Raw genomic sequence first — 11,524 nt, forward strand, 5'->3', positions numbered from 1 at the left:
CTTTCTGGATTTTAAACCATGCATTATTCCCTTGTTCTGTTCGTACAACTTCTTCTGGATCCATGTAATTAGCATAGTTCATTGTGATCTGCACAGTCAAATGACTTGGCATAATCAATGAAATAGTCTGATGTTCTCTGATTTCAGCCAAGATCCATTTAACACCAACAGGTCCTCTTCAGAATCAAGCCTGAACCTCTCGGTGCCCCTTTGCAATGTACTGCTGCATCTTTTATAGCATGATCTTCAGTAAACATTTGTTTGCATGTGATATCAGTGATAATATTCTATGGTTTGAAAATTCTGTTGGGTCACTTATGTTGAATGGGTACAAATATGGCTCTCTTTCAGTCGGTTGGCCAAGTACCTGTCTTCCAAATTTACTGGTTTAGGAAAGTAAGTGCTCCCAAAGCTTCATCAGTTTGTCGAAACATTTTAATTGTTTTCCATCAATTCCTGGACTCTTGTCTGTGACTAATGCTTTTAGTAAAGCTTGAACTCCTTCCTTCCCTACCATATGCTACTCCCTGATACGGTGAAATGTCAACTAGTTTCTGATAGAGTGACTCTGTGTATCTGTCCATCTTCTTTTGATGCTTCCTGCATCATTGACTATATTGCCAATATAATCCTTCAAAAATGTAATATAAGACTTGAATTTATTTTCAGTTCTTTCAGTTAAATATATGCTGAGCATGATCTTCTTTTGGTTTTATAACTATTTTTGCATATTTAGTCATGATATTTTACTTAGTCTTCTTAGCTACTCTAAAATTTTCTGTTCAGCTCTTTGACTCCATGTTTTCTTTCATTTACTTTAGCTAATGTATGATTAAGAGCAAGTTTCAGAGTCTCTTCTAACATCTACTTTGATCTTCCTTTCTGGTCTTCTTAATGACCTTTTGATTTCTTTATGAAAGATGTTATTATGTCCTCTCACAGCTCGTGAAGTCTTTTGTCATTAGTGTTCATGTAGCAAAAAATGGTCTTGAAATGTTCTTAGAATTCAGGTAGGATAGACTAAAGGTGATATTTGATTCTGGTGGATTTGTTTCAGTTTTCACCATCTTTAAACTGAACTTATATTTAAGCAATTGATGGTGTGTACCACAGTTAATTCTTAGACTGGTTTTAGCAATGGATAATGAGTTTCTCCATCTCTCTGCACACAGATATAGTCAATTTGATTTCTTTCTATTGCATCTGGAGAAGTCCATGTGTACAATCATCTTTTGTGTTGTTGAAAATAGGTATTTACTTTGAACAAGTAAAATTAGCTTTTTGCCTTGAAAAATGCAATTATGTGATCTCCAACTTCACTTATATCACCATGACAATATTTTCCAACAACTATTTGTTCCTCTTTTTCTACATTTTTTGCATTCCATTCCCCAATAGTCATCAATAGATCTTGGTTGTATATTTCATCAATTTCTGACTGAAGACATTGTTAGAATTCTTCAATTTCTTCTTTACTATCTTTTGTGTTTGGTGTATGAATTTTAATGATAATCATCTTGATTGGATTCCTTGAGGACAGATATGGAAAATGCTATCACAGACAGCATTGTACTTCAAGATAGATTTTGCGTTGCCTTTTTGGCAGTGAGTGCAACACCGTTCCTTTTGATCGTGCCATTCCCAGCATAGCAAATCATAGTTTTCTGATTCAAATGGAAACACTAGCTCATTTATTCTCACTGATACCTAGGATACAAATATATTTTTCTTCTTTCTTTCTAAAAATAATTTTATTGGGGCTCTTACAACTCTCATAACATTCCATACATCAATTGCACCAAGCATATTTGTACATATGTTGCCATCATCATTTCAAACATTTTCTACTTGAGCCCTTGGTATAAGCTCCTCTTAATCCCCCTCCCTCCCTCATCATCCCACCCTTGTGAATCCTTGATCAATTATATAGTGTTGTTATTATTGTGTATCTTACACTGTCCTTTTTCTCCCTTCACCTACATTTCTTTTAATTTCCTCCTTTGTGGTGAGCGAGTTATATAACCAACCTTGTGATGGGCTCCCCATTTCTCCCCCTTTCCCCTCTCCAACCATCCCCCTACCCTCATGATATCACTACTCCCACCACTGTTCCTAAGGTGTTTATCTGTCTTGAATTCCATGTGTTGAGAGATCTAATCTAAACCAATTTGTGTTCTCAATTCTAGCCAGATTTGTAAGGTAGAATTGAGTCATGGTATTGGGGGGTTGGGGAAGCATTCAGGAACTAGAAGAATGATGTGTGTTTCATCAGTGCTCTACTGCACCTTGGTTGAATCATCCTTTCCTTATAACCCCTCTGTGGGAAATATCAAATTGTCTACAGAGGGGTTTTGTGTCTCCTCTCAACCCCCCCTCATTCACATCAATGTCATTGTTTGTTTTGGATCTTTTGATACCTGATACCTGATCCCATCCACACCTCATGATCACACAGGCTGGTGTGCTTCTTCCATGTGAGCTTATTTGCTTTCCTGCTGGATGACTGCTTTATTAACGTCAAGCTTTCAAAACCCTACATGCTACATCTTTTGATACCAGAGGCAAATTCTGATGCTTTCTACTTCATATTTTCAACTTTAAGTTTTCCTTGATTGACACTTTGCACATTCCACTTTCTGATCATCAGCATGTATGTGTAGCTGTTGCTCCTTACCTTGAGTCACACCCCATTAGCAAACAAAGATCCGAATGCCCCCTTTCACACAGGTTTAATCCCGGTCACGTCACCATGGGCGACTCCATGGTCACAACCTCCTTGTAAAACCTGTGCTCTTGGAGACCTGGAGAAAAGGTTATCACTGCACATACATCAATTTTGCTGACTGATATTTGCCTCAAACTAATGTTAGAGTTCCTTGTTTGTTTGAATTAAATTTCCCATAGACCGTAAACATATCACTATTTATCATGTGCTTTGCTCTGGACTATAATGAATTTTAGCTGTTAATAAATTCCCCTACTATATTTTAAAGTATTATTCATATCTTGTAAATATTTACACCTCCAGAAACCCTAAGAGCCAGTAGGGTCACTATGTCTCAGCATTAATTGATGACAGTGGGTGGGTAACTAAGGTATGACTTCATGTAGACTTTATAGACAATATCTTCGATTGTCTTGTTTCCAAACAAACTCAAACTCATGGATATAAAGGGTAATTACATTAACATAAATTTCAGGAGGAGATGATTAACCTCCATCACCTGTGTATAAATGATTTTCAAGTAGATTTCTAAAATGTAATCTTTTATTGTACTACAGACTTACATTTCCAATCTTAGACCAACACATGTTCTAAGAGCGCTAACATGAGCTATCTTTGTACTATCTTCATCTTCATTTATTTTTATCTACTCATTACTTTTCCTCCATTAACATTTCTTAGAAAGGTCATAATCAAACTTCTGCAAGGCCCATTTAAATTTTTACACATACGCGGAACAGCAGAGTAGGGAGCGGCGGCGGTGGCCCCGGGGCTGCGGGGGCGGGGCGGGGGGGGGGGGGGGGGAGCGCACTGCAGGGCGGTGGCGGGAGCATGTCCTCAAGCAGCTGGAGTGGATCAAAATCAGCGGGCAGCTGTCCCCTCGCCTCTTCCGGAAGCTGCCGCCCAGGGTCTGCGTGTCCCTCAAGAGCAGCGTGGATGAGGACTTCCTCTATGCAGGACACATCTTCCTGGGCTTTTCCAAATGTGGCTGCTACGTCCTATCCTACACCAGCAGCAGCGGAGACGATGACTTCTCCTTCTACATCTACTACCTGTACTGGTGGGAGTTCAGTGTCCACAGCAAGCTCAAGCTGGTGCTCCAGGTGCGGCTCTTCCAGGAGAGGAGATCTACAGCGACCTGTACCTGACGGTCTGCGAGTGACCCAGTGACGCCTCCAAGGTCATTGTCTTTGGCTTCTACATGCGCTCTGCCAACGGGATGCTCATGAACATGATGATGATGAGTGACGAGAACCACCGGGACATCTGCATCACCACCGTGGCCGTGCCAGCCATGGGCTACTGTGCCGCCTGCCAAGATGCTGGCCGGGCCCACCGAGCCCGCCTTCCAGCTCAAGAAGGACCAGGTGGTACTGCTCAACACCAGCTACTCCCTGGTGGCCTGTGCAGTCTCCGTCCACTCGGCAGGCGATGGAAGCTTCTGCCAAATCCTGTATGACCACACAGCCTCGCCTCCGCCCTGCCCCAGCTCCCCACTTCCCCAGAGCCCAGAGGTGCCTCCAGTCCTCCCCAGCCTCTCCTGAGGCTGCCCCAGCCCAGCCTGTGGGGGCTCCCGAGCCCTCACCTGCCATCGCCAAAGCCAAGGAGTTTGTGGCTGACATCTTCCGCAGGGCCAAAGAGGCCAAGGGTGGGCCCTCCGAGGAAGCCCGGCCACCCCCCTGCCCTGGGCCCTCAGGCAGCCGCTGCTGCCTACCTGCAGAGCCCCTGGTGCCAGGCGGGGAGGCAGCTCTCCGGGATAGCACCCCCTACAGCAGAGCCCCCTTCCCTGGAGCTTGGCTACATCAATTGTACCAAGCTGCATTACGTGCTGGAGTCTGGGGAGGGGGCAGAACCAGAGAACGAGTTTGAGGATGACAAGATCTCCCTGCCTTTTGTGGTGACCGACCTCCGGGGCCGCAACCTCCGGCCCATGAGAGAGCAGACGGCTGTGCAGGGTCAGTACCTGACGGTGGAGCAACTCACGCTGGACTTTGAGTACGTCATCAATGTGGTCATCCGCCATGATGCCACCTGGGGCCACCAGTTTTGCTCCTTTAGCGACTATGACATCGTCATCCTGGAGGTGTGCCCTGAGACGAACCAAGTCCTCATCAACATTGGCCTGCTGCTCCTGACCTTCCCGTCCACTGAGGAGGGCCAGCTGCGACCAAAGACGTATCATACCAGCCTTAAGGTGGCATGGAACCTCACCACCGGCATCTTCATGACTGTCAGCGTGGGTGACCTCACTGAGGTCAAAGGGCAGACCAGTGGCAGTGTCTGGAGTTTGTACCGCAAGAGTTGCGTGGACATGGTGATGAAGTGGCTGGTGCCCGAGAGCAGAGGCCACTATGTCAACAGGATGACCAATGAGGCGCTGCACAAAGGGTGCCGGCTGCTCCCGGGCTGGCATCTTCCAGGTTGCGGCCAGTGATGACGACGGACAGATGGACGGATGACCAGCGCTAGTGTTAGGCTGCAGGAGGGGGTTGGGCAAGGGCAGCCCGGAGGCCCGAGTCTGGACGCTTCTTATTTATGCCTATTTAAGTTGGGACGGGGCAAGGGGAGGGAGCCCCCTGCCCCATCAGCCACAAGTGCCCACCTCCACCCTAGACGGGCACCTCAATTTCTTGTGTATCCCCCACCCCCTGCCAGTGTGTCCATTGTCCTGACCTACCTACTAGACTCTCCTCCCCCACCACCACGGGAGACACCTCGTAGCCATCCCTCCTTTTATTCCTCTCCACGTAATAAATGTTTATTTCTGAAAAAAAAATTTTTTTACACATATACCTGAGCACCTGCTGTGTGTAGCAGTGTCACAAAGAGGTTGCACTGGTGCAGACTGCACAAAGCTACACGATCAGGAATGTATGCAATTTTTTTTGCAGTTTTCAGTTGCAATGTATTATTTTATAGCAATATTCCTGTACTTCGTCATAGCATACGTATTTTGTAAATCCACTTTGAATGTGTCAATGCATATAAGGCTAAAACACTATGCTAACATCTTTTAAGCCTAATGTGTGTTAGTAATACCAATTACATTATAGTCATTATTGTCCAGCTACAGTGATGTTTTAAATCATATAGTTTTGTCTTCATTAGTTACAAGCACACCTAGTTGTTTTTGTTTCTGCCAATGTAGGTTTATTTTTCATAAATAAAATTTTACTGCGATTTCAGTGAAAATTTACACAGCTAATTAGGTCCTCATTTAATTTCTATAATATTATTTAACAAAATCAATGCTACTGGACATTTTTTTTCCAATCCCCCCAAAAAAAGAAAAGCAGAAAGTAATGTAAAGAACAAACTAAGAATGATCTAAAAAGGAAAACAATGATAAAGTGTTAGATATTATCATAACTCTATCTGCATTAATTCACTTTCTGATAGATTCACTTTCTTCCTCAGACAATGATTGCAAGGAATTCAATGGAGGCCTATTCCCTGTGGTGTCTCTACAACTGGAGTTTAGATTTTTATTGTCATTCATAGCCTACTATAAACTGAATGCTTATCATTTTAAGCTTTAATATATTTTGCTCTTCTAATTCTGAATTTAATTATTTGTAATCCTTGGATTACAGAGGCTAATGTGCTTTCTCCACATGTGCTTAGCTGACACTGCTTATTTTAAGACGAGCTTTTAAGACCCCAGATGTTATTCTTTCTGATAGCCAGACACCATTTGATTTTTTTACGACATTTTGCTACAGCATCCTTATTTTCAGTAATCTCTTCATGATAGCAAGTATTGTGCAGGGCCCCATCATAAGAACAGATTGTTCTTGAGTTAGGGCTTAGAGTTAAGTGCGGGGTCAAATCCATTCATAGATATAATTAAAGTGGGTGTCAGAAGAGACTCTGAAACTTGTTTCTGATCATACAACAACTAAAGCAAACAGAAGAAAGGATGAAGTTAAAGAGCTGAACAGAAAATATCAATAAGTAACTTAGATGCATGGGGATTTTTGTACTGGGGAAGAATATTGAAAATATCCTGGACTGCTAAAAGGGAAAACTTTTCTTTCTTGGAAGAAGTAAGAGCAGAGTGTTCCTTAGAGGAAAATATGATGAGACTTAATCTCACAGACATTGGACATGCTGTCAGGGGAGACCACTCCCTGGAGGAGGTATCAGGTTTGGTAAAGTAGTGGGGTAGTGATAAAGAGGAGGGCCTCCACAAAGTGGATTGACATGTTGGCTGCAACTAAGGTGGCATGCATAGAGCATAGAACTATTGTGACTATGGTGCGTGTCCAGGCACTGTTTCCTTCTGCTACTCACAGAGTAGCTATGACCATGAACTGAGTCAAAAGCACCTAACAACAACAACAACAACAACACTGTAGTTAAATAGCCTCTTCTTTCTCTTGGCAAATGGCTGGCGGGTTTCTATGGCCAATATTGTGATTAGAGTCCTAGGAGCATCGCCAGTGCTCTTTAAGAAAGTCCTTGGAGGGGAATGTGGAGTGAGGACCCAGGGCCCATCTATGGGAAATCAGACATCCCCTTGCAGAAGGGCTGAGGGGAGGAGATGAGCCAGTCAGTATGCAGTGTAGCAATGATGAAATATACAATTTACCTCTAGTTCTTGAATGCTCCCTCCCCACAATTGTCATGATCCAAATTCTACCTTAAAAATCCGGCTGGACTGGAGGATGTATATCGGTACAGATAGGAACTGGAAACACAGGGAATCCAGGACAGATGAACCCCTCAGGACCAGTGGTGAGAGTGGTGATACCAGAAGGGTGGAGGGAAGGTGAGGGAGAAGGGGGAAACAGTTTACAAGGATCTACATATAACCTCCTCCCTGGGGGATGGACAATGGACAAGTGGGTGAAGGGAGACGTTGGACATTGTAAGATATGACAAAGTAATAATGATTTATAAATTATCAAGGGTTCATGGGGGAGGGGAGAGGGGGGATGGAGGGGAAAATGAGGAGCTGATACCAGGGGCTCAAGTAGAAAGCAAATGTTTTGAGAATGATGAGGGAAACAAAAGTACAAAAGTGCTTGACACAATGGGTATATGGCTTGTGATAAGAGTTGTACGAGCCCCCAATAAAATGATTTTTTTTAAAGGAAAGCCCTTGGAGGTAGTTAGTTATGTTTTGTTACATAGGGGGTCACTATGAGATAAAAGTAACTGATGACACAAGAACAACAACAAGGTGAGGATAGAACAGAAGCATGAAAAGCATACAGTTGTGATAGAAATATTGCAAGAATGAAGAATTTAGGTAGGATATAGGAGATTAAATTAGAGCATTATTCAGGGCCCTAAATATGATCACATGGGTTAAATTATAAAGTTTATATTTTTTACTATAAAGGTAACATAAATATTAAATAGCTTCAATTAGAAATAACATGTGACCAGAAATGTATAATAAAATGTTTATTCTCACTGTACAAAAAGAAAAAAAGATCAAATAGAAGGTGTGAAGAAAGATGTTGCTAGATACTAAAAATAAAGGATTGATGTCTTGGCTAATTTGGTAGTTCATAATGATTTTGTATTTGGATAAAATTTGTCATATTTGAAAGATCAATAATTTGAAAGTATATATGTTAAAAATTTTCTAGAATGATGTAATTGATATAATGCCTCATAGTGAACCTATATAGGGTTTCTGAGACTTGAAATATTTCTAGAAGCATGTAGTCTCATCTTTTTCTTGTAGAATATCTTGTGGGTTTGAACCACCAACCTTGGGTTAGCAGTTAAATATGTAACCCACATCACCACCAGAGATTCTTATCGAAACCAAACCAAATCCACTGACATTGAGTGGATTCTGACATATAGTAACCACACAGAGCATCTAAGGTAGGTGAATCCCCATGGACTCCCAAAATTGGAAATATTTAAGGGAGTAGAAATCCTCATCTTTATCACAGATGGTGGTTTTGAACTGCCAGTTTTGTGATTAGCAGTCCCACAACTAATCCACTGTGCCACAAGAGCCCAGTCGTTGGAAATTTGGGTGGTGAGGAAGGAGAAGATCTGAATCTGAGTTACTGCAGCAAATTATCAAACTCAAATGGGTCACAGGACACAGCAGGTCAGAAAGAAAGGGTTTTATATCAAAAGTAACAAAACTAAGCCTGAGATTGGCATCCTTAAAGGTTATTAGAAATCTGGATCTGAAGTCAAGAAGTCATAAAGTTATGATGCTATATGGTTTCTCAAACCAGATTATATCTGTTATCTGAGAGCCTGAAGGATAGTGCCTTTTAATTGATCAGTTCTGACCTCTCTCCAAGCAACTAGCATCAGAGAGAGAATGAGTGCCATAAGGACCGATGGGGATAAAGATATAGAAGTGATCAAATAAAGACTGGATTAATCTCCATATTTGGAAGGCTAATTCATGTTAGGCCTTAGACACATGTATATATTCATAATAAACAATTGAAAATATAAAATTAATAAAGCAACACTGCAAAAGTATGTTATAAAACAAATATATATTGAAGAAAAAGGAATTAGATGTAATCACAGGAAGGGTTTCTTATTTCTGTAATATCAATTCTGTAGTTATATTTCAGAATATATAATAAAAAACTAAGTATGTATAGAAAGACCTGGTTACAAGGCAATATATGAATCAACAAATATATTTTTACTACCTGACAAAGTAGTAAAGTATCTTTAAAATTTTCATACAAATGCATATTAAAAAATCTATGTATACATTTCTAAATATTTTGCACCAAAAGAAAATCACACCAGCATTGCACAATGTATCTGATTCGGATATAGTTTGAGGCGCTAAGAAGTATATAAGACATCAGTTTGGAAAGAGCCCTTATCAGAGCAACATGGATTCTGCTAAAACTGAAGCAGGAAGAAGCAGTAAATTTATAGGGAAGTTTAGGAGGAAGAATTTTGAAATTATTATTCTTTATGAAAAGCTTATAAGAATAAATCCTGTAAGAAAACAACAGTTTACATGTGGATAACTCAGTTTTGATCTCAGATGAGATGATGTTGAAGTTGTTGCCCACAGTGGCAAGCCTGTCACATCAATTTGTAAGGGAAAAAACTGTGTCTCATTCATGTCTCAATTTAAAAGGACACAGAATTGACACAGTACAACACAGAAACAATAACCAAAAAACAATAACCAAACACATAGAAATCTCAATTGGCCCAGTTTACACAATTCTGCTCAAAAACTTAAAATCTAGCACATTTTAAAAGATGGTTGCTGAAACTACTGCACTCAAATCAGCTGCAGACAAGAGCAGGGGTTCCCATGGATATTTAAAATAAATGGTATCAAGATAATGAAGCATTTCTTGGAAAAAAATTGCAACAGGGGATAAAACATGGGTTTACCAGTATGATAATGGAGGCAAAGCACAAACACAATGTTGACCAAGAGGGGGAACTGATCCTTTCAAAGCAAAAGTGTACTAGTCAAGAGCAGATTATGACAATAGTTTCTTTGGGATGTTGAACACATTTTGTTTGTTGACATTCTGGAGGACAAAAGAATTATAGCATACGTTAGGACAAACTAGGTAAAGCCTTAGAAGAAAATAGACAGAAAAGGCTTCACCAGGGAATACTTCTAAAATGCTCCCAGGAAATACCACTAAAATGCTCCCACTCATTCCTCTCATCAAACAAGGCCACGTTTTCCTATTTCGAAGGGAAATCCATTAGACATCAGAGTCCAGATTTGCCTCCTTTTGATTCCTTAAATTTAAAACTTCTTTGAATGGCACGCATTTCTCTTCAGTTAATACGGTGAAAAAGACTGTATTGACAGCCAAATTCCCAGAATCCTCAGTTCTTTAGGGATGGACTAAATGGCGTTATTATTTACAAAAGTCTCTCAACTGTGGTGGAACTTATGTTGAGCAATGTATTTTATAATTTTTATTTATCTTTAATTAAATTTCTTCTTGAACTTTTTGAAGAATTTATAAACTTACTATATTCTTATATAGTTATAATTTATGTAAAAATATAGATAATTCTATTGATAAAGAAAAGCAAAAAGAAAACTCAATAAAAACTGGACAAATTATATGAACAGGGAATTCTTAGAAAATAAAACAAATTACATCAAGCAACAGCTTATAAAATGCACCATTTAAAATTATAGCCATAATATGACAGCACATTCAATAGGCAAAAATAATTTGAAGAACCTACCGTGTTGTATTGTAGGTGTAGTTGTTATGCATTCGGCTGCTAACTGCAAGTTTAGCTGTTCAAAACCATCAGCAAATCTAAGGAAGATAGACAACACTTCCAACTTTCATAGAGAATTACAGGCTCAGAGACTCACAAAGGGAGTTCTTCCCTGGCCTACAGGGTTCCTGGGGTTGACATCAGCTCCCTGGCAGTGAATGAGATTGGTTTGTAGCAGCTCATCAATAGTTAATACTGAGAGATTATCTGGATGTTGTAAGTATTGGTGATATTTATACTATATATTAATCATTTATTTGGTTGGTACCCTGAAGCATGACGGGCTGTGAGATGACTATATTAAGTCAACTTGAAGTACTTGATCATGGCACACTGTAGAAGGTATACAAAGGCTTAAAGACATTGGCATATTAGAATGGATATATCAGAATAATCCTATAAACCAGTGGTTCTCAACCTTCTTAATGCTGTGACCCTTTAATACAGTTCTTCATGTTGTGGTGATCCCCAAGCATCCAATTAGTTTCATTGCTACTTCATAACTGTAATTATGCTACTTTTATGAGTCGCAATGTAAATATCTGATATGCAAGATGTATTTTCAGTTACAAATTG

General features: G+C 40.3%; 1 pseudogene; it reads left to right on the forward strand.

Moving 5' to 3' along the window:
- The first annotated feature begins 336 nt into the window (after positions 1-336).
- On the forward strand, positions 337-5,159 carry LOC142461048 (DDB1- and CUL4-associated factor 15 pseudogene; annotated as a pseudogene).
- Positions 5,160-11,524: the final 6,365 nt, after the last annotated feature.

Source organism: Tenrec ecaudatus, chromosome 11 (genome assembly GCF_050624435.1).
Source record: "Tenrec ecaudatus isolate mTenEca1 chromosome 11, mTenEca1.hap1, whole genome shotgun sequence".
Taxonomy (NCBI): domain Eukaryota; kingdom Metazoa; phylum Chordata; class Mammalia; order Afrosoricida; family Tenrecidae; genus Tenrec; species Tenrec ecaudatus.